Raw genomic sequence first — 25174 nt, 5'->3', positions numbered from 1 at the left:
CACGACAGCGCACAGCAGCCGCTTCCTGCAGGCCGTGCTTCTCACAGACGACACCAGGGGGCAGCAGAGACCAGAGGATCTGTCTGAGTGTCTGAGTGTCTGAGACTGAGGCTGAGACACAACAAACTGAACAAGATCTAGGACTTGTATACAGTAGTGTAAATTGGAATTTGTAAACTGCATTATGCTCTGTACTGCACTGTATTATTGCACTTTGTATTGCTCTTATATATATATATATATATATATATATATATATATATATATATATATAAATATATATATATATATATATCCCCAATGCTCATGTCCCTTTAAGAATCGGCAGGACAGAGAGGCTGTTTCTGTGAAATCACGTGACTCTGCCGGTGCAGGTCCTGGCGGGCCTGGGGGGGGCGCTCTCTGCCGCTCTGGCTCTGTGACAGTTGCGGGGCTTCCCAGCCGCTGCTGTGAGTCAGTATTGAACACAGGCGGGAGGAGCCGCCCGAACAGCCCCCGAGCCGCTCCCAGCTGAGCTGCTGAGCTCCGGTGTGGCATTACCAATACCCCCCACTTCACCGGTCAGACTGCCAGGGGACTGTACCTACCCCCCCCAGCCTGCCGCAGAGCCGGGCCGAGCTCTCTGTGTCGACTCTCAGTCAGACCACAGGGCATGGGTTTGTGGGATTCTGTAAAATGCACCGATTTAGGTTTCGATTCTTGAAAACAGGAAATGAACAGTTTTCTGAGTTCAGACTTGTGTGGCAGCGGCTCCAGACCTGGCCCAGAGACTGTGTGAGGGGCAGCACTGCAGCACTGGGGGCTGACTGTCTCTCCAGCACAACAGGGAGGGCAGCGTTACTCTGAGTGTGAAGTCAGTCTGTCAGTCCATCTTATTTTGGGCAATTATTGTTCTCTTTCCTCCTCTTCTGCGTGTTGATTCCCAGTGTGAGGAATGGAAAACAGGTGGCAGTGAGACACACAGGTAACTCAGACCCTCAGCCCCCACCCCTAATTCGGGGAGCACAACTGAAATAAGACACATCTAAAGCACAGGACCGAGTCAATCTCAAAACCATCTCTGTCACTGATGCGTGCGAGGGAACAGTCGCCATCTTGTGAAGGCTGATCGAGTCGCCCGCTCTCTGTGAAATGGCTGCCGGCTCTCCCTACTCCCTGGTTCAGGCACAGACGCAGCGCTGCGCTCCACTGGGGGCGGTGGAGTTCGGCTCTCAGCAGCACTTCCGGGCACCCAGCCAGGGCAGCCAGGGACTTTCCAGTGAGCGGCCCGGTAAACCCCAGAGCCTCAGCGCCGCACAGTCACTGTGCACCACAGGGCACCCGGACCCACTGTGCCAGAGCAGGGGAGGGGGGGCTGCAGTCTCACACACCCACTGTGTCTTAAACTGCAGAGTCACAGCACACACACACACACACACACACACACACACGCACTTACACACGCACACACACACACTCACACGTGCACACACATGCACACAGTCACAGACACACACTGACACACAAACAAACACAAACTCACACATGCACTCACACACACTCACACACACATACACACAAACACAAACTCACACACACACACACACACACACACACACACGCAGACACACACCCTGACACTGCTCAGCTTACAGCACACAGGGCGAGGTGTCTATTGGTTGTTTGTCTCTGAAATTTATCATTTGAAGTGCTTTATGATAAACAATTGTAATTTAAATTGTAGTTTTTGTGATCCTGCAACATAAATATTACAGTTTTTCCCAATTGTTTACACACTAAAATTGAAACGCAATCGCTGAAACCTGAAACTCATGACCAAATCCCTAAACCAAATCTGCAAAATTGCAAGTACAATTCCTGCTTTACACTCAGTTTCCAATTCTATATCACACTTTTTGCAAAACACACCACACAGTGCTCTACATTAGGCACAACATTCAAAATTAAAATCTCTGTAGTCCCTTTGGAAAGCAACACCAATCACAATGCCAGCTCTATACACCAATTGGCAACACCCACTCCTCAGAGGTGTGAACACTAGTTGCTGAATTGTTTACTTAGAGATAAGAGCTTTAGCACTAGAAAAGGCCACAGATGGGCTCTCCTGTCTTGGAGGAAAATGGAAGTCAATGGTGAAGCAAGAGCTAGAGGTCAAGGAGTGAGAGGAAGAGGAGGAGGAGGAGAATGAGGACGAGGAAGGACAGTTGTTTCAGATGAGATAAGGGCCACATCAGGGGACCATGTGCTCAACCATGGATTGAGTATGAGGGAGGCTGGGCAGAGAGTCCAGCCAAACCTGAGCCGCTACACGGTGGCATCTATCAGAAATGAGAACCGGTTACCTACCATCTACACTGTGCTCTTTATGAATGTATGCTGTAGTATACTGCAGTCCGACATATCAGTAGGCCTATGTTACTCAGTGATTGTTGGCCGATGTTACAGTAATGTAATTTCATATTGAATGAAAATAGATTATTTTAGTTTACTGTAACCAATCATATCATATTTGTGGATCTTCTACAGAACTGAGAGACGGCCAGGCCATGGTGGACAACACCGGCTCTTCACACCAGAACAGGAGACACTATTGTGAACATGGTGATTGCAAACAATACCATTAGACTACAAGAAATCCAGAACCACATAATTGCAGACAACACAATATTCAATAACATTGACCAGGTGGGCTTGTCTACATTGGACCATGTATTACAGCACAACTGAATCCGGATGAAACAGGTCTACAGGGTGCCATTTGAGCAAAACTCAGAGAGGGTTAAAGAACAGCGCTATGAATATGTGCAAGTAAGTACTATACTGTGAATTTACTATCATATTAACACTGTATAGACACATTACAGTACTGTAATCCAGTGTATTGTGCCTCAGCATATTGACTGCTCTAGGTCTATTTCACATATCCAGTCTTGGAGCTGGATGCCGCTGCAATTCACGTTTATATTTACATTGATGAGGCTGGCTTCAACCTAGTCAATAGAAGGGGACGGGGACGGAACATTATTGGCCTCCGCGCCACTGTGAATGTCCCTGGACAGCGTGGAGGGAATATCACCATGTGCACAGGCGTCCTCCATCAGCATGCCAGCCTTGGTCCCTACAACACCGCCCTTCTCATCACAGTCCTGGACACACTACATGGCATCCTCACTCCAGCCGAGCAGAGGGGTGGACCAGAGCAGCCCAGGTATGTGGTCATCTGGGACGACGTGAGTTTCCACCGGGCTGCTCTGGTCCGCGGCTGGTTCATTGACCTCCACAATTTATTGTTCTATACCTCCCACCATATTCCCCCTTCCTAAACCCAAGAGTTTTTTTCAGCATGGTGATGGAAGGTGTATGTCCGCCACACCCTCGCACACGTGCTTGTTCTCCAGGTGTTGGAGGAGGCATGTGGGGGCTTTCGGCAACTGGATCCGTCACTCCAGAAGATTCCTTCCCCGCTGTTCAGCCAGGGACAACATCGCTTGTGATTTGGATGAATGCTGTGGCCAGACCAAAATAGGAGGCGGGAGGCAGCCGAATTTCTTTTGTCCTACATTTTGCATGTGTTTTGTATTTTGTCTTTTTGTGTTTAGAGTTTTGAAAGAGTGAGTCACTTTCATTTTTTATTTTGTACAGAAAACCCTTTATCTTACTGAATTTTCCTGGTTTTCTCCTGTTCGGTGTGGAAAGTGTTACATACAAGTGTTCAAAAATACTGCATTTTGGAAATAAATAACAATGTTTTGGTTACTATATTGCATTGGTGTGTTTGTTTATATATATTTGAGTAGGTATACATTACTGTGACAATATTTTACAACCGGCTACAGTGTAACACTGTCCACAGCCAATGGGATATTTTGTCATGCTCCCCCCACTGTGTTCACTGGGGCTCCGCCGCCGCGCACAGAGTAGACACTGACAGTGAGGTGCAGGACAGCGCGACGCAGTGTCTGAATATGAACCCTGCACTTACTGTGTGCACCGCGCCACGAGCACAGGTGCTGCGCTGTGTGGTGCTGGGGCTGCTGTGCGGCCTGCAGAGCTGCTGTGCTGGTGAGTTATGGATCAGCACAGCGAAAGACTGTCTTGGTTTCTGTCTTGTTTTTGGATGGGGAAGACCTAGGAGTCTACGTGAACTCCTCACTTTCTCCATCCAAACAATGTGGGGAAGCAATAAAAAAGACAAACACAATGCTAGGGTATATTGTCAGAAGTGTAGAATTGAGAACAAGGACAGTGATGTTCAGACTGTACAATGCACTAGTTAGAGCTCATCTGGATACTGTGGACAGTTCTGGGCTCCACACTTCAAGAAAGATATCGCTGCTCTAGAGGCAGTTCAGAGGAGAGCAACCAGACTTATTCCAGGTCTGAAGGGAAAGTCCTACTGAGAGACTGAGGACCTGAACCTTTTCACCCTGGAACAGAGGAGACTACGTGGGGACTTGATCCAAGTCTTCAAAATCATGAAAGGCATCGACCACATCAAACCAGAGGAGCTTTTCCAGATCAGCAGGGACACATTTCTCAGATTGTATTAATATGTTTGAACCATGGATTGTAGTTAACAATATAATTGTTGGGTCAGCTGTGGGCTGTAAAAATTAAACCTATGTGTAACCCACATGTTATATGTATGTATGTGTGTGTGTGTGTGTGTGTGTGAAAAAATGTAATACAGCTAAATACACAAAAAGCATACAAATTAGAGAAATTACATTAGCTGAAACGTATAGGTTTGACACTTGAATGTTATGTTTAGCTGATATTCAAGGTTATCAGTCTTTTGTCCGATTCAAACTTTCCTGTTCAGGGAAATAAATCAGTACTTCAGTCAATTTACCAAACCCAGTGATAACCATGCTTTGTGATTTACCCACCTGAATAACATTTAAACATTTAACCCACAACTCAGCAATCTCAGCAACCCACTCCCTGCGTTACTTCTACACCGGCAGCTCAGGAATGACAGAGTTCCCTGTTTGTGACTGTGGGGCTGCTGGATGGTCAGCCCTTCACTTACTACGACAGCAACGTCTGCAGAGAGACTCCGCGGCAGGACTGGATGAACAAGTCTGTGGGGGCTGTTTACTGGGAGGAGCAGACTCAGATCTCCATCGGTGATGAGCAGACTTTCAAAGTAGCTGTGCTAGACCTTCCACAGCACTTCAACCAGACAGGAGGTAAGAACTTACACCAGCATTGAGGCCTTCCTGAATACATCAAGGACTGCAACACAGGCTACTCATTGCATGCATTCAGAGACATAGGGGTCTTTAAAAACAGCAGGCACAATGACAGTAATGTGATAAAGTATACACGTCTGTACTTTTAGGGATACATTCTGCTTTAATATAACATGCACACTTTGTATTGGTCTCAGATATAGAGATATAGAGAGCAGACAATGTCAACGACCCTCACATCCCAGCAGTAACTAACCTACTGCAGGACCCCAGAAGGACAGGTACCTCAGTGAGCAGAAACCAGTTCAATTCTGATGTGAACCTGATCCTGGCCTACTGGAGTGAAATGTGAGAAAAGCTAATTCGTTTTCAGTCAGACCTTTATTAAGGAAACACTGGATGGTTCAATGTCTGTCCTGGTCAGGGTCCTGTTCAGCTCAGAACCGGCTCTGTCTGTGTCAGAGAGCTTTGATGTCCATGGCAGCCATATTGAAACGGGTCCTGTGACTACTCAGCCTCCCTGACCTCCCTGAATTATTTCATATGTCCTGACCAGGATGTTAGTTGCTCCTGGTGGAAATCGAGCCAAGAACTGTCTGATCACTGTGAACCCCAGATGACCTGTCAGACAGTTTGTGTTTGCAGCCTCTCCAGTATAAACAGTGTCAGAGCTGATGAGGGTTACAGAACGTCAACTTGACTGAGTTTAGCTCACTCTGGATTTTAAAGCGTCTTTGTTTGTGTATTTGTGTTTATGGAGTTAATTGCACAGAGCCAACATGCTGTGGAATAGTTGTGTGACATTCTGTGAACAGTCGGGCGTGAATCCGGAGTATGTGTGAACTCTGCAGCTCCATTTAGTGTTGTGTTACAGCAGCCTGCTCCTGTCTCTCTCTCTCTCTGTCTCTCTCTGTCTGTCTCTCTCTCTCTCTCTCTGTTCTTCAGTGACTGATTTGAAGTGGTCTGTCTGTGTCCTGCAGGAGTCCACACCTGGCAGATGATGTACGGCTGTGAGCTGGACGATGACGGGATGACTCCAGGGTTCATGCAGTTTGGGTACAACGGGGAGGACTACATCAGCCTGGACAAGGACACCCTGACCTGGACCGCTGCCAACCAGAGGGCCTTCAGCACGAAAAACAAGTGGGACGCAGACAGAGCCTTGGGTCAGAGTGCAAAGAACTACCTGGACCAGGAGTGCATCGAGTGGGTGAAGAAGTATGTCGGCTATGGGAGGGAGACTCTGGAGAGGACAGGTACAGTAACACCCCACCCCTCCTCCTTGTAACCTTCAGGGTAAATTAAAGGCCTGCTTTGTGCCGCGGGCTTGTGTCCAGTCAGATAGATTATTTTTAATTTAGAATTAATTTGTGCTCGAAAACACAGCAGCCGTAACTTGAAATGCTATGAAATTACACCACCGATGGCAAACTCCACATCGAGGCAAACCTGATATATAGGCCTAATTAAATGGTGAGTTTACCCGTTTACACACACTGTGTCAGATTGTACTCGTTAGTCGCTCTGTACAGCCACAGCAGCTCGTCTTCAGACCCTCCTGCACCTGCCCCAGTGTTACAGGCTTTCCCCAGGGGCAGAGCAGCACAGTGAAGGCATGTTGATCCCCCTGTAAAACCCCTTCACAAGTGCATCATTCCTGTACTACACTTGTGTAGGGGTACAGTCTCAGTAGTAGTATTAGAGTATCTCTCTCTCATTCCCTCCCTCTGACTTGCTGTCTCTCTCTCAATCTCTGTCCCCTCACTCTCTTCCCCTCTCTCTCTCTCTCTCTCCAGTCACCCTCCAGGTGTCTCTGCTCCAGAGGGACCCCGGCTCCCCTGTGTCCTGCCTGGGCACGGGCTTCTTCCCCCGAGATGTGGTGCGTGCTGTGCGCCTCCCAGTGACCAGTGTGCTCTTTCTCTCTCTCTCTCATAAGAACAAAAGAACATGAGACAGTGTCCAGTCGAGAGGAGCCCATTCGCCCCATCGTGCTCATTTGTTTTCCATTAAAAACTCAGTGATCCAAGGATCCTATCCAGTCTGTTTTTGAATGTTCCCAAATTGTCTCTTCAGCCACATCGCTGGGGAGTTTGTTCAGATTGTGACGCCTCTCTGTGTGAAGAAGTGTCTCCTGTTTTCTGTCTCGAATGCCTTGAAGCCCAATTTCCATTTGTGTCCCCGAGTGCGTGTGTCCCTGCTGATCTGGAAAAGCTCCTCTGGTTTGATGTGGTCGATGCCTTTCATGATTTTGAAGACTTGGATCAAGTCCCCACGTAGTCTCCTCTGTTCCAGGGTGAAAAGGTTCAGTTCCTCAGTCTCTCAGTAGGACGTTCCCTTCAGACCTGGAATAAGTCTGGTTGCTCTCCTCTGAACTGACTCTAGAGCAGCGATATCTTTCTTGAAGTGTGGAGCCCAGAACTGTCCACTGTATCCAGATGAGCTCTAACTAGTGCAATGTACAGTCTGAACATCACTGCCCTTGTTCTCAATTCTACACTTTTGACCCTAACACTCTGTTTGCCTTTTTTATTGCTTCCCCACACTGTTTGGATGGAGAAAGTGAGGAGTCCACATAGACTCCTAGGTCTTTCTCATGCGTTACTTCATCTAGATCTGTTCCTCACATAGTGTAATTATAGTGGACATTTTGCCCTGGGCCTGGCTGTGATCGCTGTGTTGATCATCCGCAAGAGGAAAAAAACTGATGAGAGAGAAACAGTGTGTGAAACTCTCAGTGCTGTGCCCCGACTGTACTGGTCTGTGTGTGTAACTCTTGTCTCTGTGTGTAACACTGGTCTCTCTGTGTGTAACACGGGTCTCTGTACAGACCGGAGCTCCTGTTCTGACTCTGTGTTTCTGCCCACAGGAGCCCAGAAGCCCATCTACTCTTCTGCCCCAGGTGAGACTGTGCTGCCCTCAGTCTGTCTGTCACTGAGACGCTGCAGGGCTCTGTGCTCCTCAGTGTCTCACTGCTGTCCCACACTGTCCGTCTCTATCAGTATGAGGCTCTAATGCCCTCAGTCCAGTCTGTTCAGTCTCTGAGACCCACAGACTAGGTGTGTAGAGACCTGCGCTCACACTGTGTTTGTCTCTCTGCAGCGAAGGAAGACGCCTATTTTAAATCCAGCGCAAAATCTACTGCAGTGTCCTCTCTGTCTGTCTGTCTCTGTACTGTGTCCTGTCTGTCTGTGTGTGTCTCTGTACTGTGTCCTGTCTGTCTATGTGCGTCTCTGTACTGTGTCCTGTCTGTCTATGTGCGTCTCTGTACTGTGTCCTGTCTGTCTGTGTGTGTGTCTCTGTACTGTGTCCTGTCTGTCTATGTGCATCTCTGTACTGTGTCCTGTCTGTCTATGTGCGTCTCTGAACTGTGTCCTGTCTGTCTATGTGCGTCTCTGTACTATGTCCTGTCTGTCTGTGTGTGTGTCTCTGTACTATGTCCTGTCTGTCTGTGTGTGTGTCTCTGTACTGTGTCCTGTCTGTCTGTGTGTGTCTCTGCACTGTGTCCAGTCTGTCGGTGTGTCTATGTACTGTGTCCTGTCTGTCTATGTGCATCTCTGTACTGTGTCCTGTCTGTCTGTGTGTGTGTCTCTGTACTGTGTCCTGTCTGTCTGTGTGTGTGTCTCTGTACTGTGTCCTGTCTGTCTGTGTGTGTGTCTCTGTACAGTGTCCTGTCTGTCTGTGTGTGTCTCTGTACTGTGTCCTGTCTGTCTGTGTGTGTCTCTGTACTGTGTCCTGTCTGTCTGTGTGTGTGTCTCTTTACTGTGTCCTGTCTGTCTGTGTGTGTCTCTGTACTGTGTCCTGTCTGTCTGTGTGTGTCTTTGTACTGTGTCATGTCTGTCTGTGTGTGTGTCTCTGTACTGTGACCTGTCTGTCTGTGTATGTCTTTGTACTGTGTCCTGTCTGTCTGTGTGTGTGTCTCTGTACAGTGTCCTGTCTGTCTGTGTGTGTCTCTGTACTGTGTCCTGTCTGTCTGTGTGTGTCTCTGTACTGTGTCCTGTCTGTCTGTGTGTGTGTCTCTTTACTGTGTCCTGTCTGTCTGTGTGTGTCTCTGTACTGTGTCCTGTCTGTCTGTGTGTGTCTTTGTACTGTGTCATGTCTGTCTGTGTGTGTGTCTCTGTACTGTGACCTGTCTGTCTGTGTATGTCTTTGTACTGTGTCCTGTCTGTCTGTGTGTGTGTCTCTGTACTGTGTCCTGTCTGTCTGTGTGTGTGTCTCTGTACTGTGTCCTGTCTGTCTGTGTATGTCTTTGTACTGTGTCCTGTCTGTGTGTGTCTCTGTACTGTGTCCTGTCTGTCTATGTGCATCTCTGTACTGTGTCCTGACTTTCTGTGTGTGTGTCTCTGTACTGTGTCCTGTCTGTCTGTGTGTGTGTCTCTGTACTGTGTCCTGTCTGTCTGTGTGTGTCACTGTACTGTGTCCTGTCTGTCTGTGTGAGTCTCTGTGCTGTGTCCTGTCTGTCTGTGTTTGTGTCTCTGTACTGTGTCCTGTCTGTCTGTGTGTGTCTCTGTACTGTGTCCTGTCTGTCTGTGTGTGTGTCTCTGTACTGTGTCCTGTCTGTCTGTGTGTGTTTCTGTACTGTGTCCTGTCTGTCTGTGTGTGTCTCTGTACTGTGTCCTGTCTGTCTGTGTATGTCTTTGTACTGTGTCCTGACTGTATGTGTGTGTGTCTCTGTACTGTGTCCTGTCTGTCTGTGTGTGTGTCTCTGTACAGTGTCCTGTCTGTCTGTGTGTGTCTCTGTACTGTGTCCTGTCTGTCTGTGTGTGTCTCTGTACTGTGTCCTGTCTGTCTGTGTGTGTGTCTCTTTACTGTGTCCTGTCTGTCTGTGTGTGTCTCTGTACTGTGTCCTGTCTGTCTGTGTGTGTCTTTGTACTGTGTCATGTCTGTCTGTGTGTGTGTCTCTGTACTGTGTCCTGTCTGTCTGTGTATGTCCTTGTACTGTGTCCTGTCTGTCTGTGTGTGTGTCTCTGTACTGTGTCCTGTCTGTGTGTGTGTGTGTCTCTGTACTGTGTCCTGTCTGTCTGTGTATGTCTTTGTACTGTGTCCTGTCTGTGTGTGTCTCTGTACTGTGTCCTGTCTGTCTATGTGCATCTCTGTACTGTGTCCTGACTTTCTGTGTGTGTGTCTCTGTACTGTGTCCTGTCTGTCTGTGTGTGTGTCTCTGTACTGTGTCCTGTCTGTCTGTGTGTGTCACTGTACTGTGTCCTGTCTGTCTGTGTGAGTCTCTGTGCTGTGTCCTGTCTGTCTGTGTGTGTGTCTGTGTACTGTGTCCTGTCTGTCTGTGTGTGTGTCTCTGTACTGTGTCCTGTCTTTCTGTGTGTGTGTCTCTGTACTGTGTCCTGTCTGTCTGTGTTTGTGTCTCTGTACTGTGTCCTGTCTGTCTGTGTGTGTCTCTGTACTGTGTCCTGTCTGTCTGTGTGTGTGTCTCTGTACTGTGTCCTGTCTTTCTGTGTGTGTCTCTGTACTGTGTCCTGTCTGTCTGTGTGTGTCTCTGTACTGTGTCCTGTCTGTCTGTGTGTGTCTCTGTACTGTGTCCTGTCTGTCTGTGTATGTCTTTGTACTGTGTCCTGTCTGTCTGTGTATGTCTTTGTACTGTGTCCTGTCTGTGTGTGTGTGTGTCTCTGTACTGTGTCCTGTCTGTCTGTGTGTGTCTCTGTACTGTGTCCTGTCTATCTGTGTATGTCTTTGTACTGTGTCCTGTCTGTCTGTGTGTGTGTGTCTCTGTACTGTGTCCTGTCTGTCTGTGTGTGTCTCTGTACTGTGTCCTGTCTGTCTGTGTGTGTCTCTGTACTGTGTCCTGTCTGTCTGTGTGTGTCTCTGTACTGTGTCCTGTCTGTCTGTGTGTGTGTGTCTCTGTACTGTGTCCTGTCTGTCTGTGTGTGTGTCTCTGTACTGTGTCCTGTCTGTCTGTGTGTGTCTCTGCACTGTGTCCAGTCTGTCGGTGTGTCTATGTACTGTGTCCTGTCTGTCTATGTGCATCTCTGTACTGTGTCCTGTCTGTCTGTGTGTGTGTCTCTGTACTGTGTCCTGTCTGTCTGTGTGTGTGTCTCTGTACTGTGTCCTGTCTGTCTGAGTGTGTGTCTCTGTACAGTGTCCTGTCTGTCTGTGTGTGTCTCTGTACTGTGTCCTGTCTGTCTGTGTGTGTCTCTGTACTGTGTCCTGTCTGTCTGTGTGTGTGTCTCTTTACTGTGTCATGTCTGTCTGTGTGTGTCTCTGTACTGTGTCCTGTCTGTCTGTGTGTGTCTTTGTACTGTGTCATGTCTGTCTGTGTGTGTGTCTCTGTACTGTGACCTGTCTGTCTGTGTATGTCTTTGTACTGTGTCCTGTCTGTCTGTGTGTGTCTCTGTACTGTGTCCTGTCTGTCTGTGTGTGTGTCTCTGTACTGTGTCCTGTCTGTCTGTGTATGTCTTTGTACTGTGTCCTGTCTGTGTGTGTCTCTGTACTGTGTCCTGTCTGTCTATGTGCATCTCTGTACTGTGTCCTGACTTTCTGTGTGTGTGTCTCTGTACTGTGTCCTGTCTGTCTGTGTGTGTGTCTCTGTACTGTGTCCTGTCTGTCTGTGTGTGTCACTGTACTGTGTCCTGTCTGTCTGTGTGAGTCTCTGTGCTGTGTCCTGTCTGTCTGTGTTTGTGTCTCTGTACTGTGTCCTGTCTGTCTGTGTGTGTCTCTGTACTGTGTCCTGTCTGTCTGTGTGTGTGTCTCTGTACTGTGTCCTGTCTGTCTGTGTGTGTTTCTGTACTGTGTCCTGTCTGTCTGTGTGTGTCTCTGTACTGTGTCCTGTCTGTCTGTGTATGTCTTTGTACTGTGTCCTGACTGTATGTGTGTGTGTCTCTGTACTGTGTCCTGTCTGTCTGTGTGTGTGTCTCTGTACAGTGTCCTGTCTGTCTGTGTGTGTCTCTGTACTGTGTCCTGTCTGTCTGTGTGTGTCTCTGTACTGTGTCCTGTCTGTCTGTGTGTGTGTCTCTTTACTGTGTCCTGTCTGTCTGTGTGTGTCTCTGTACTGTGTCCTGTCTGTCTGTGTGTGTCTTTGTACTGTGTCATGTCTGTCTGTGTGTGTGTCTCTGTACTGTGTCCTGTCTGTCTGTGTATGTCCTTGTACTGTGTCCTGTCTGTCTGTGTGTGTGTCTCTGTACTGTGTCCTGTCTGTCTGTGTGTGTGTCTCTGTACTGTGTCCTGTCTGTCTGTGTATGTCTTTGTACTGTGTCCTGTCTGTGTGTGTCTCTGTACTGTGTCCTGTCTGTCTATGTGCATCTCTGTACTGTGTCCTGACTTTCTGTGTGTGTGTCTCTGTACTGTGTCCTGTCTGTCTGTGTGTGTGTCTCTGTACTGTGTCCTGTCTGTCTGTGTGTGTCACTGTACTGTGTCCTGTCTGTCTGTGTGAGTCTCTGTGCTGTGTCCTGTCTGTCTGTGTGTGTGTCTGTGTACTGTGTCCTGTCTGTCTGTGTGTGTGTCTCTGTACTGTGTCCTGTCTTTCTGTGTGTGTGTCTCTGTACTGTGTCCTGTCTGTCTGTGTTTGTGTCTCTGTACTGTGTCCTGTCTGTCTGTGTGTGTCTCTGTACTGTGTCCTGTCTGTCTGTGTGTGTGTCTCTGTACTGTGTCCTGTCTTTCTGTGTGTGTCTCTGTACTGTGTCCTGTCTGTCTGTGTGTGTCTCTGTACTGTGTCCTGTCTGTCTGTGTGTGTCTCTGTACTGTGTCCTGTCTGTCTGTGTATGTCTTTGTACTGTGTCCTGTCTGTCTGTGTATGTCTTTGTACTGTGTCCTGTCTGTGTGTGTGTGTGTCTCTGTACTGTGTCCTGTCTGTCTGTGTGTGTCTCTGTACTGTGTCCTGTCTATCTGTGTATGTCTTTGTACTGTGTCCTGTCTGTCTGTGTGTGTGTGTCTCTGTACTGTGTCCTGTCTGTCTGTGTGTGTCTCTGTACTGTGTCCTGTCTGTCTGTGTGTGTCTCTGTACTGTGTCCTGTCTGTCTGTGTGTGTCTCTGTACTGTGTCCTGTCTGTCTGTGTGTGTGTGTCTCTGTACTGTGTCCTGTCTGTCTGTGTGTGTCTCTGTACTGTGTCCTGTCTGTCTGTGTGTGTGTCTCTGTACTGTGTCCTGTCTGTCTGTGTGTGTCTCTGTACTGTGTCCTGTCTGTCTGTGTGTGTGTCTCAGTACTGTGTCCTGTCTGTCTGTGTGTGTTCTCTGTACTGTGTCCTGTCTGTCTGTGTGTGTCTCTGTACTGTGTCCTGTCTGTCTGTGTATGTCTTTGTACTGTGTCCTGTCTGTCTTTGTGTGTGTCTCTGTACTTTGTCCTGTCTCTCTGTGTGTGTGTCTCTGTACTGTGTCCTGTCTGTCTGTTTATGTCTTTGTACTGTGTCCTGTCTGTCTGTGTGTTTCTCTGTACTGTGTCCTGTCTGTCTGTGTGTGTCTGTGTACTGTGTCCTGTCTGTCTGTGTGTGTGTGTCTCTGTACTGTGTCCTGTCTGTCTGTGTGTGTGTCTCTAAACTGTGTCCTGTCTGTCTGTGTATGTCTTTGTACTGTGGCCTGTCTGTGTGTGTCTCTGTACTGTGTCCTGTCTGTCTGTGTGTGTCTCTGTACTGTGTCCTGTCTGTCTGTGTATGTCTTTGTACTGTGTCCTGTCTGTCTGTGTATGTCTTTGTACTGTGTCCTGTCTGTGTGTGTGTGTGTGTCTCTGTACTGTGTCCTATCTGTCTGTGTGTGTCTCTGTACTGTGTCCTGTCTGTCTGTGTGTGTCTCTGTACTGTGTCCTGTCTATCTGTGTATGTCTTTGTACTGTGTCCTGTCTGTCTGTGTGTGTGTGTCTCTGTACTGTGTCCTGTCTGTCTGTGTGTGTCTCTGTACTGTGTCCTGTCTGTCTGTGTGTGTCTCTGTACTGTGTCCTGTCTGTCTGTGTGTGTGTGTCTCTGTACTGTGTCCTGTCTGTCTGTGTGTGTCTCTGTACTGTGTCCTGTCTGTCTGTGTGTGTGTCTCTGTACTGTGTCCTGTCTGTCTGTGTGTGTCTCTGTACTGTGTCCTGTCTGTCTGTGTGTGTGTCTCAGTACTGTGTCCTGTCTGTCTGTGTGTGTTCTCTGTACTGTGTCCTGTCTGTCTGTGTGTGTCTCTGTACTGTGTCCTGTCTGTCTGAGTGTGTCTCTGTACTGTGTCCTGTCTGTCTGTGTATGTCTTTGTACTGTGTCCTGTCTGTCTATGTGCATCTCTGTACTGTGTCCTGACTGTCTCTGTGTGTGTCTCTGTACTGTGTCCTGTCTGTCTGTGTGTGTGTCTCTGTACTGTGTCCTGTCTGTCTGTGTATGTCTTTGTACTGTGTCCTGTCTGTCTGTGTGTGTCTCTGTATTGTGTCCTGTCTGTCTGTGTGTGTGTCTCTGTACTGTGTCCTGTCTGTCTGTGTGTGTCTCTGTACTGTGTGCTGTCTGTCTGTGTGTGTGTCTCTGTACTGTGTCCTGTCTGTCTGTGTGTGTGTCTCTGTACTGTGTCCTGTCTGTCTGTGTGTGTCTCTGTACTGTGTCCTGTCTGTCTATGTGTGTGTCTCTGTACTGTGTCCTGTCTGTCTGTGTGTGTGTCTGCACTGTGTCCTGTCTGTCGGTGTGTCTATGTACTGTGTCCTGTCTGTCTGTCGGTGTGTCTATGTACTGTGTCCTGTCTGTCTGTGTGTGTCTCTGTACTGTGTCCTGTCTGTCTGTGTGTGTGTCTCTGTACTGTGTCCTGTCTGTCTGTGTGTGCGTCTCTGTACTGTGTCCTGTCTGTCTGTATGTGCGTCTCTGTACTGTGTCCTGTCTGTCTGTGTGTTTGTCTCTGTACTGTGTCCTGTCTGTCTGTGTATGTCTTTGTACTGTGTCCTGTCTGTGTGTGTGTGTGTCTCTGTACTGTGTCCTGTCTGTGTGTGTGTGTGTCTCTGTACTGTGTCCTGTCTGTCTGTGTGTGTCTCTGTACTGTGTCCTGTCTGTCTGTGTGTGTCTCTGTACTGTGTCCTGTCTGTCTGTGTGTGTGTCTCTGTACTGTGTCCTGTCTGTCTGTGTGTGTCTCTGTACTGTGTCCTGTCTGTCTGTGTATGTCTTTGTACTGTGTCCTGTCTGTCTGTGTATGTCTTTGTACTGTGTCCTGTCTGTGTGTGTGTGTGTCTCTGTACTGTGTCCTGTCTGTCTGTGTGTGTCTCTGTTCTGTGTCCTGTCTGTCTGTGTGTGTCTCTGTACTGTGTCCTGTCTATCTGTGTATGTCTTTGTACTGTGTCCTGTCTGTCTGTGTGTGTCTCTGTACTGTGTCCTGTCTGTCTGTGTATGTCTTTGTACTGTGTCCTGTCTGTCTTTGTGTGTGTCTCTGTACTTTGTCCTGTCTCTCTGTGTGTGTGTCTCTGTACTGTGTCCTGTCTGTCTGTTTATGTCTTTGTACTGTGTCCTGTCTGTCTGTGTGCTTCTCTGTACTGTGTCCTGTCTGTCTGTGTGTGTGTGTCTCTGTACTGTGTCCTGTCTGTCTGTGTGTGTGTCTCTAAACTGTGTCCTGTCTGTCTGTGTATGTCTTTGTACTGTGGCCTGTCTGTGTGTGTCTCTGTACTGTGTCCTGTCTGTCTTTGTGCATCTCTGTACTGTGTCCTGACTGTCTGTGTGTGTGTCTCTGTACTGTGTCCTGTCTGTCTGTGTGTGTCTCTGTACTGTGTCCTGTCTGTCTTTGTGCATCTCTGTACTGTGTCCTGACTGTGTGTGTGTGTGTCTCTGTACTGTGTCCTGTCTGTCTGTGTGTGTCTCTGTACTGTGTCCTGTCTGTCTGTGTGTGTCTCTGTACTGTGTCCTGTCTGTCTATGTGCATCTCTGTACTGTGTCCTGTCTGTCTGTGTGTGTGTCTGCACTGTGTCCTGTATGTCTGTGTATGTCTTTGTACTGTGTCCTGTCTGTCTATGTGCATCTCTGTACTGTGTCCTGACTGTCTCTGTGTGTGTCTCTGTACTGTGTCCTGTCTGTCTGTGTGTGTGTCTCTGTACTGTGTCCTGTCTGTCTGTGTGTGTCTCTGTACTGTGTCCTGTCTGTCTGTGTGTGTCTCTGTACTGTGTCCTGTCTGTCTGTGTGTGTGTCTCTGTACTGTGTCCTGTCTTTCTGTGTGTGTGTGTCTCTGTACTGTGTCCTGTCTGTCTGTGTATGTCTTTGTACTGTGTCCTGTCTGTCTGTGTGTGTCTCTGTATTGTGTCCTGTCTGTCTGTGTGTGTGTCTCTGTACTGTGTCCTGTCTGTCTGTGTGTGTCTCTGTACTGTGTCCTGTCTGTCTATGTGTGTGTCTCTGTACTGTGTCCTGTCTGTCTGTGTGTGTGTCTGCACTGTGTCCTGTCTGTCGGTGTGTCTATGTACTGTGTCCTGTCTGTCTGTCGGTGTGTCTATGTACTGTGTCCTGTCTGTCTGTGTGTGTCTCTGTACTGTGTCCTGTCTGTCTGTGTGTGTGTCTCTGTACTGTGTCCTGTCTGTCTGTGTGTGCGTCTCTGTACTGTGTCCTGTCTGTCTGTATGTGCGTCTCTGTACTGTGTCCTGTCTGTCTGTGTGTTTGTCTCTGTACTGTGTCCTGTCTGTCTGTGTATGTCTTTGTACTGTGTCCTGTCTGTGTGTGTGTGTGTCTCTGTACTGTGTCCTGTCTGTGTGTGTGTGTGTCTCTGTACTGTGTCCTGTCTGTCTGTGTGTGTCTCTGTACTGTGTCCTGTCTGTCTGTGTGTGTCTCTGTACTGTGTCCTGTCTGTCTGTGTGTGTGTCTCTGTACTGTGTCCTGTCTGTCTGTGTGTGTCTCTGTACTGTGTCCTGTCTGTCTGTGTATGTCTTTGTACTGTGTCCTGTCTGTCTGTGTATGTCTTTGTACTGTGTCCTGTCTGTGTGTGTGTGTGTCTCTGTACTGTGTCCTGTCTGTCTGTGTGTGTCTCTGTACTGTGTCCTGTCTGTCTGTGTGTGTCTCTGTACTGTGTCCTGTCTATCTGTGTATGTCTTTGTACTGTGTCCTGTCTGTCTGTGTGTGTGTGTCTCTGTACTGTGTCCTGTCTGTCTGTGTGTGTCTCTGTACTGTGTCCTGTCTGTCTGTGTGTGTCTCTGTACTGTGTCCTGTCTGTCTGTGTGTGTGTGTCTCTGTACTGTGTCCTGTCTGTCTGTGTGTGTCTCTGTACTGTGTCCTGTCTGTCTGTGTGTGTGTCTCTGTACTGTGTCCTGTCTGTCTGTGTGTGTCTCTGTACTGTGTCCTGTCTGTCTGTGTGTGTGTCTCAGTACTGTGTCCTGTCTGTCTGTGTGTGTTCTCTGTACTGTGTCCTGTCTGTCTGTGTGTGTCTCTGTACTGTGTCCTGTCTGTCTGTGTATGTCTTTGTACTGTGTCCTGTCTGTCTTTGTGTGTGTCTCTGTACTTTGTCCTGTCTCTCTGTGTGTGTGTCTCTGTACTGTGTCCTGTCTGTCTGTTTATGTCTTTGTACTGTGTCCTGTCTGTCTGTGTGTTTCTCTGTACTGTGTCCTGTCTGTCTGTGTGTGTCTGTGTACTGTGTCCTGTCTGTCTGTGTGTGTGTGTCTCTGTACTGTGTCCTGTCTGTCTGTGTGTGTGTCTCTAAACTGTGTCCTGTCTGTCTGTGTATGTCTTTGTACTGTGGCCTGTCTGTGTGTGTCTCTGTACTGTGTCCTGTCTGTCTTTGTGCATCTCTGTACTGTGTCCTGACTGTCTGTGTGTGTGTCTCTGTACTGTGTCCTGTCTGTCTGTGTGTGTCTCTGTACTGTGTCCTGTCTGTCTTTGTGCATCTCTGTACTGTGTCCTGTCTGTCTGTGTGTGTCTCTGTACTGTGTCCTGTCTGTGTGTGTGTGTGTCTCTGTACTGTGTCCTGTCTGTCTGTGTGTGTCTCTGTACTGTGTCCTGTCTGTCTGTGTGTGTCTCTGTACTGTGTCCTGTCTGTCTATGTGCATCTCTGTACTGTGTCCTGTCTGTCTGTGTGTGTGTCTGCACTGTGTCCTGTATGTCTGTGTATGTCTTTGTACTGTGTCCTGTCTGTCTTTGTGCATCTCTGTACTGTGTCCTGACTGTCTCTGTGTGTGTCTCTGTACTGTGTCCTGTCTGTCTGTGTGTGTGTCTCTGTACTGTGTCCTGTCTGTCTGTGTGTGTCTCTGTACTGTGTCCTGTCTGTCTGTGTGTGTCTCTGTACTGTGTCCTGTCTGTCTGTGTGTGTGTCTCTGTACTGTGTCCTGTCTTTCTGTGTGTGTGTGTCTCTGTACTGTGTCCTGTCTGTCTGTGTATGTCTTTGTACTGTGTCCTGTCTGTCTGTGTGTGTCTCTGTATTGTGTCCTGTCTGTCTGTGTGTGTGTCTCTGTACTGTGTCCTGTCTGTCTGTGTGTCTCTGTACTGTGTGCTGTCTGTCTGTGTGTGTGTCTCTGTACTGTGTCCTGTCTGTCTGTGTGTGTGTCTCTGTACTGTGTTCTGTCTGTCTGTGTGTGTGTCTCTGTACTGTGTCCTGTCTGTCTGTGTGTGTGTCTCTGTACTGTGTCCTGTCTGTCTGTGTGTGTCTCTGTACTGTGTCCTGTCTGTCTATGTGTGTGTCTCTGTACTGTGTCCTGTCTGTCTGTGTGTGTGTCTGCACTGTGTCCTGTCTGTCGGTGTGTCTATGTACTGTGTCCTGTCTGTCTGTCGGTGTGTTTATGTACTGTGTCCTGTCTGTCTGTGTGTGTCTCTGTACTGTGTCCTGTCTGTCTGTGTGTGCGTCTCTGTACTGTGTCCTGTCTGTCTGTATGTGCGTCTCTGTACTGTGTCCTGTCTGTCTGTGTGTTTGTCTCTGTACTGTGTCCTGTCTGTCTGTGTATGTCTTTGTACTGTGTCCTGTCTGTGTGTGTGTGTGTCTCTGTACTGTGTCCTGTCTGTGTGTGTGTGTGTCTCTGTACTGTGTCCTGTCTGTCTGTGTGTGTCTCTGTACTGTGTCCTGTCTGTCTGTGTGTGTCTCTGTACTGTGTCCTGTCTGTCTGTGTGTGTGTCTCTGTACTGTGTCCTGTCTGTCTGTGTGTGTCTCTGTACTGTGTCCTGTCTGTCTGTGTATGTCTTTGTACTGTGTCCTGTCTGTCTGTGTATGTCTTTGTACTGTGTCCTGTCTGTGTGTGTGTGTGTCTCTGTACTGTGTCCTGACTGTCTGTGTGTGTGTCTCTGTACTGTGTCCTGTCTGTCTGTGTGTGTCTCTGTACTGTGTCCTGTCTGTCTTTGTGCATCTCTGTACTGTGTCCTGACTGTCTGTGTGTGTGTCTCTGTACTGTGTCCTGTCTGTGTGTGTGTGTGTCTCTGTACTGTGTCCTGTCTGTCTGTGTGTGTCTCTGTACTGTGTCCTGTCTGTCTGTGTGTGTCTCTGTACTGTGTCCTGTCTGTCTATGTGCATCTCTGTACTGTGTCCTGTCTGTCTGTGTGTGTGTCTGCACTGTGTCCTGTATGTCTGTGTATGTCTTTGTACTGTGTCCTGTCTGTCTTTGTGCATCTCTGTACTGTGTCCTGACTGTCTCTGTGTGTGTCTCTGTACTGTGTCCTGTCTGTCTGTGTGTGTGTCTCTGTACTGTGTCCTGTCTGTCTGTGTGTGTCTCTGTACTGTGTCCTGTCTGTCTGTGTGTGTGTCTCTGTACTGTGTCCTGTCTGTCTGTGTGTGTCTCTGTACTGTGTCCTGTCTGTCTGTGTATGTCTTTGTACTGTGTCCTGTCTGTCTGTGTGTGTCTCTGTACTTTGTCCTGTCTCTCTGTGTGTGTGTCTCTGTACTGTGTCCTGTCTGTCTGTGTGTCTCTGTACTGTGTGCTGTCTGTCTGTGTGTGTGTCTCTGTACTGTGTCCTGTCTGTCTGTGTGTGTCTCTGTACTGTGTCCTGTCTGTCTGTGTGTGTGTCTCTGTACTGTGTCCTGTCTGTCTGTGTGTGTGTCTGTACTGTGTCCTGTCTGTCTGTGTGTGTCTCTGTACTGTGTCCTGTCTGTCTGTGTGTGTGTCTCTGTACTGTGTCCTGTCTGTGTGTGTCTCTGTACTGTGTCCTGTCTGTCTGTCTGTGTGTGTCTCTGTACTGTGTATTTTCTACAACTTTCTCAATACTTCATTAATAAAACTTTTTCTTAGGGTTCATGTTAATGAGTGTGAAGGGCTGCTTCTGTGTTCCACACAATAACAAGCACTGAGTGCAACAATCATCCATAACAATACATTTAAAAAACAGTCCTAATATGTTCATTACAACTTTTCTCGCAGTCCATTCAAAAGCATCTGGCCGTCCAGATTTGGGCCGCGGTCCGCCTCTTGACCTCCCCTGGCCCAGACTCTCACTGATTGGACAAACTCCCATCAATCTCCTCACATGAACCTGCACAACAATGATAACCCATGAAATGACAGTACAATGTGACCAGTTTAAACCCCCCTGTCTCTCAGCTCCCTCGTCTGCTAAACTGTAAACATTTGTGTCTGGAGGATTTTATTTGGGCTCATCTGGTGTGAATCTTGGGCACTTTCAAAATCAGACTGGATAGGATCCTTGGGACACTTAGTTATTAATGGACACCAAACGAGCACCGTGGGGTGAAGGGCTCCTCTCGACTGGACACTGTCTCATGTTCTTTATAATATTGGTTTACAAAATTGGTTGGATAGGGGATTTGTAGCCCTTGTTTGAGAAAAATACTCTCAAAAGATTTGCTGAAATTAGTTGTGAATTCATAACACCTAATACAAATTTATTTAAGTATCTTAAACTTTTAATACATTTTATACAATCACTAACTCAAATAACACATTTCGTTTACAAAGTGATGACATTGAAAAGCTTTTACTTCCAACCACATCTATGTCAAAAAGAATCTCTAAAGTCTGTGATTTTATCAAATCAGGCCACGTCCTCTTTCCTGCCCCTCAGACCTCTCTGGGAGTCAGATCTCATTCACTCTACTGACGATTCAATTTGTGAGAAAGTCTGTTCGTCTTCAATTGACAACAATGTGAGAGAACTTCACTATGCATTTATTTTCAGATCTTATCTTACGCCAGTTCGACTCAGTAGGATGTCAGCTGAGCGCTCCCCACTGTGCCGTAGATGCAATTCTGCACTGGGTACCTATATGCTTTGTTTTGGCATTGTGATCAAATTAAACCATTTTGGTGCTCTATTCATTGGGCTATACAGGATATACTCAATTTCAAATTTGACACGTCACCCCTTTTGTATCTTTTAGGTATGGAGCCAAATGTAGTTCTAGATCCTAATCGAGAGAAACTTCTTGACACGCTAATATGTTTAGCCAAAGAGTCCATTCTTCTACTATGGAACTCAAACACAGATCCCTCTTTTAAACCGTGGACCTCTCAGGCATCAAATATCTTACCTTTGGGAAAACTAACATGATCTGCGCAATAAATCTGCCACTTTTGTGAATATATGGTCTCCCTTGTGGGATTATATTGAGAGTGGGGGGGACAAGCCTTAGTTCATGACAATTGAATCACCTTGACATCCAGGTTTTGTTTTATTGACGAATTGGCGTGGGGGGGCCTGGCCGTGTTCCTGGGGAGCCTCGGTCCTGTGGGTTTTTATAGGTATCTATGGATCCTTATCTGCCAAATATTTGGATCAGGTTAGTTCAGATGAATTCAGGAAGGTCTCTGGGGCTCTCCGGCACTGGGGTTGGCCTCATGTTTACACTCCTTTGGTCTGTATATGATCTGCAGTGGGTTCTCTTCCATTTTTTTATATATATTTTTAATTACTATTTATTACTTATATTAATTATTTATTATTATATATGTATATATTCATTATTTATATTTCATGTCTTTTATTTTCATTTGTCATTTTGTGATATTAATAAAAGCCAATAAAAATGTGATAAAAAAAAATTGGGTGTAATTCCTACACTGGTCACCCAATGTGGATGTAACTACCCTCACATTAAAGATGAAAGTCTGCACTTAAAGCACATCTTGATTTTCCTTTCAAATCCATTGTGGTGACATACAGAGACAAAATGCTGACAATTGTGTCACTGTCCAAGTATTTATGGACCTAACTGTAGAAACACTAACCTGCTGTCTGTCTGAGATTGAAACTTGGATGACAAGTCATTTTCTTAAGTTAATTCTGATAAAACAGAAGTCTGTTCATCATGCACTGCCAAATCTGAGTAATGATAACTTTAATTTCTCCCCTAAGGAGGAAACCTGGGTGTCATCTGTGATCATAATCTATCCTTTGAATCACACATTCACAATGTGTCGAGATCTTCCTTCCTCCATCTTAGAAACATTGCTAGACTGAGACAATTCCTCTCGTTACAGGACAGTGAGAAATTGATTCACGCATTTGTTACATCTAGATTGGATTACTGTAATGCCATTCTGTCAGGCAGCACAAACAGCTATTTCTGCACTTCAGTCCAAAATGCTGCTGCAGGAATCCTAACTGAAACAGAAACACATGAACACATCACTCCAGTATTGGCTTCTCTTCACTGGCTGCCCGTGCGCTACAGGATAGACTAAAGTGCTCTTATTAACATTTAAAGCACTATGTATTGATCTCTGCTGTGCTGGGCTTCCACAGCCTGCCCGGCCCTGTGAGACTGTGGTGTGGCAGGGCGGTCACCCCCAGAGGAGCTGCACACCCAGACCCCCACTAGCCCCCCAACACACCGCAGCCACTTCCTGCAAGCCGTGGTTCTCACAGACGACACCAGGGGGCAGCAGAGCCCAGAGGATCTGTCTGAGTGACTAAAACAGAGACTGAGACTGAGGCTGAGGCTAACACTAACACGGACGCGGACACTGATGCTGCGTCTCATTGGTCGGCTGCACTGCCTCTCGCACCACCAGTTGACAGGAGAACAGAGTCACGGCAGGTTAGCAAACAGGAAGCAGAAATAACCCGAGCTGCCCCACTGCAAACTGAACAGAGAGTTACCTCTCAGTACTGTAGTGTCCCCAGTGTCCCCAGTGTCCCCAGTGATCCCAGTGCCCCAGTGTCCACAGTGTACCAAGTACCCCAGTGCTCCCAGTGCCCCAGCATCCCCAGTGTCCCCAGTGTCCCCAGTGCTCCAGTGTCCCCAGTGTCCCCAGTGTCCCCAGTGCCCCAGTTCCCCAGTGCCCCAGTGTCCCCAGTGCCCCAGTTCCCCAGTGCCCCAGTGTCCCCAGTGCCCCAGTTCCCAGTGCTCCAGTGTCCCCAGTGTCATATGTATGTCCCTTTAAGAATGTAAGAATCCCTTTAGTAAAAATAAACAGAGTCAGAATTCCTCTGCTGGTCTCATGAGCTGGGTTTCCCTGGAGCTCCTCTCAGTGACCTGACCCCCCGCCTTCCCTCAGAGAGGCTGTTTCTGTGAAATCACGTGACTCTGCCGGTGCAGGTCCTGGCGGGCCTGGGGGGGGCGCTCTCTGCCGCTCTGGCTCTGTGACAGTTGCGGGGCTTCCCAGCCGCTGCTGTGAGTCAGTATTGAACACAGCCCCCGAGCCGCTCCCAGCTGAGCTGCTGAGCTCCGGTGTGGCATTACCAATACCCCCCACTTCACTGGTCAGACTGCCAGGGGACTGTACCTACCCCCCCCAGCCTGCCGCAGAGCCGGGCCGAGCTCTCTGTGTCGACTCTCAGTCAGACCACAGGGCTGCAGTTCGACTGGTGCCTTGTTTGTGTTCTCTCTCGCACTGCGCTGTGCTGTGCAATGTGTGTGTTTGGGCCGGCTGTGAGTTGCCCTGGGGGGGCTGTCTGCCAATACATACATGATCAATAATAATAATAATAAGTAAATGTTTTGAGGAATTCAGGGATCACTTAAGATTAAATCACAGGGGAGTCTGTGCCGAGGCTCTGATATCCAGGTGGTTATATACATTTATATAGGTTATATAGCTTAAACATAGCTTAAACATATAAATACAACTAAAAATAGACCAGACACACCCACACCCACACCCTCAAACCTGACCACACCCCCCGAACCTGGCCTGGGGTCCTCAGTGTAAGAGCAGGGCCCCTCAGTGTGGCTGTGTGGGAGCCCGGCGAGCTGAGCCCCTGCCCCGAGCTCAGGGCCCACAGAGTGGCCAGGCGCCGCAGCACAGCCTGCTGGGAGAGAGTCTGACCCTCCGCAGTCCCAGGGCTGAGGGGACGCCGAGTCTGAAGCCTGACAGCACAGCAGCGGCAGATTGAAAAGCAAAAGTAAAAACAATGCCGGGACTTTCCACTGCTCTCCAGCAACTGAACACACACACACACACACACACACACACACACACAGATGCATAAAAACACCAAACATTAATCTCTTAAAGGCACAGCACCCTATTCCGAATTGTTAACTGAGCCCAGAGTGATAAAGATGCACGCTGTGGGGTGTGGTATAGATGCATGCTGCGGGGATTTCCTGCCGCCTGTTTAAATAACTGTTGGGTTTTTACATGATGTCGTGTTCATGGGTTTGTGGGACTCTTGTCAAACACTGATTTAGGTTTCGATTCTTGAACACAGGAAATGAACAGTTTTCTGAGTTCAGACTTGTGTGGCAGCGGCTCCAGACCTGGCCCAGAGACTGTGTGAGAGGCAGCACTGCAGCACTGGGGGCTGACTGTCTCTCCAGCACAACAGGGAGGGCAGCGTTACTCTGAGTGTGAAGTCAGTCTGTCAGTCCATCTTATTTTGGGCAATTATTGTTCTCTTTCCTCCTCTTCTGCGTGTTGATTCCCAGTGTGAGGAATGGAAAACAGGTGGCAGTGAGACACACAGGTAACTCAGACCCTCAGCCCCCACCCCTAATTCGGGGAGCACAACTGAAATAAGACACATCTAAAGCACAGGACCGAGTCAATCTCAAAACCATCTCTGTCACTGATGCGTGCGAGGGAACAGTCGCCATCTTGTGAAGGCTGATCGAGTCGCCCGCTCTCTGTGAAATGGCTGCCGGCTCTCCCTACTCCCTGGTTCAGGCACAGACGCAGCGCTGCGCTCCACTGGGGGCGGTGGAGTTCGGCTCTCAGCAGCACTTCCGGGCACCCAGCCAGGGCAGCCAGGGAC

The 25174-nt window shown here is 48.1% G+C and overlaps 1 pseudogene; it reads left to right on the top strand.

Annotated features, from left to right (window-relative positions):
- Nucleotides 1-697: 697 nt before the first annotated feature.
- On the top strand, nt 698-23564 carry LOC136772059 (major histocompatibility complex class I-related gene protein-like; annotated as a pseudogene).
- Nucleotides 23565-25174: the final 1610 nt, after the last annotated feature.

Source organism: Amia ocellicauda, chromosome 15 (assembly GCF_036373705.1).
Source record: "Amia ocellicauda isolate fAmiCal2 chromosome 15, fAmiCal2.hap1, whole genome shotgun sequence".
NCBI lineage: Eukaryota > Metazoa > Chordata > Actinopteri > Amiiformes > Amiidae > Amia > Amia ocellicauda.
The sequence above is the reverse complement of the archived record's forward strand: the minus strand, read 5'-3'. Positions and strand labels throughout refer to the sequence as shown.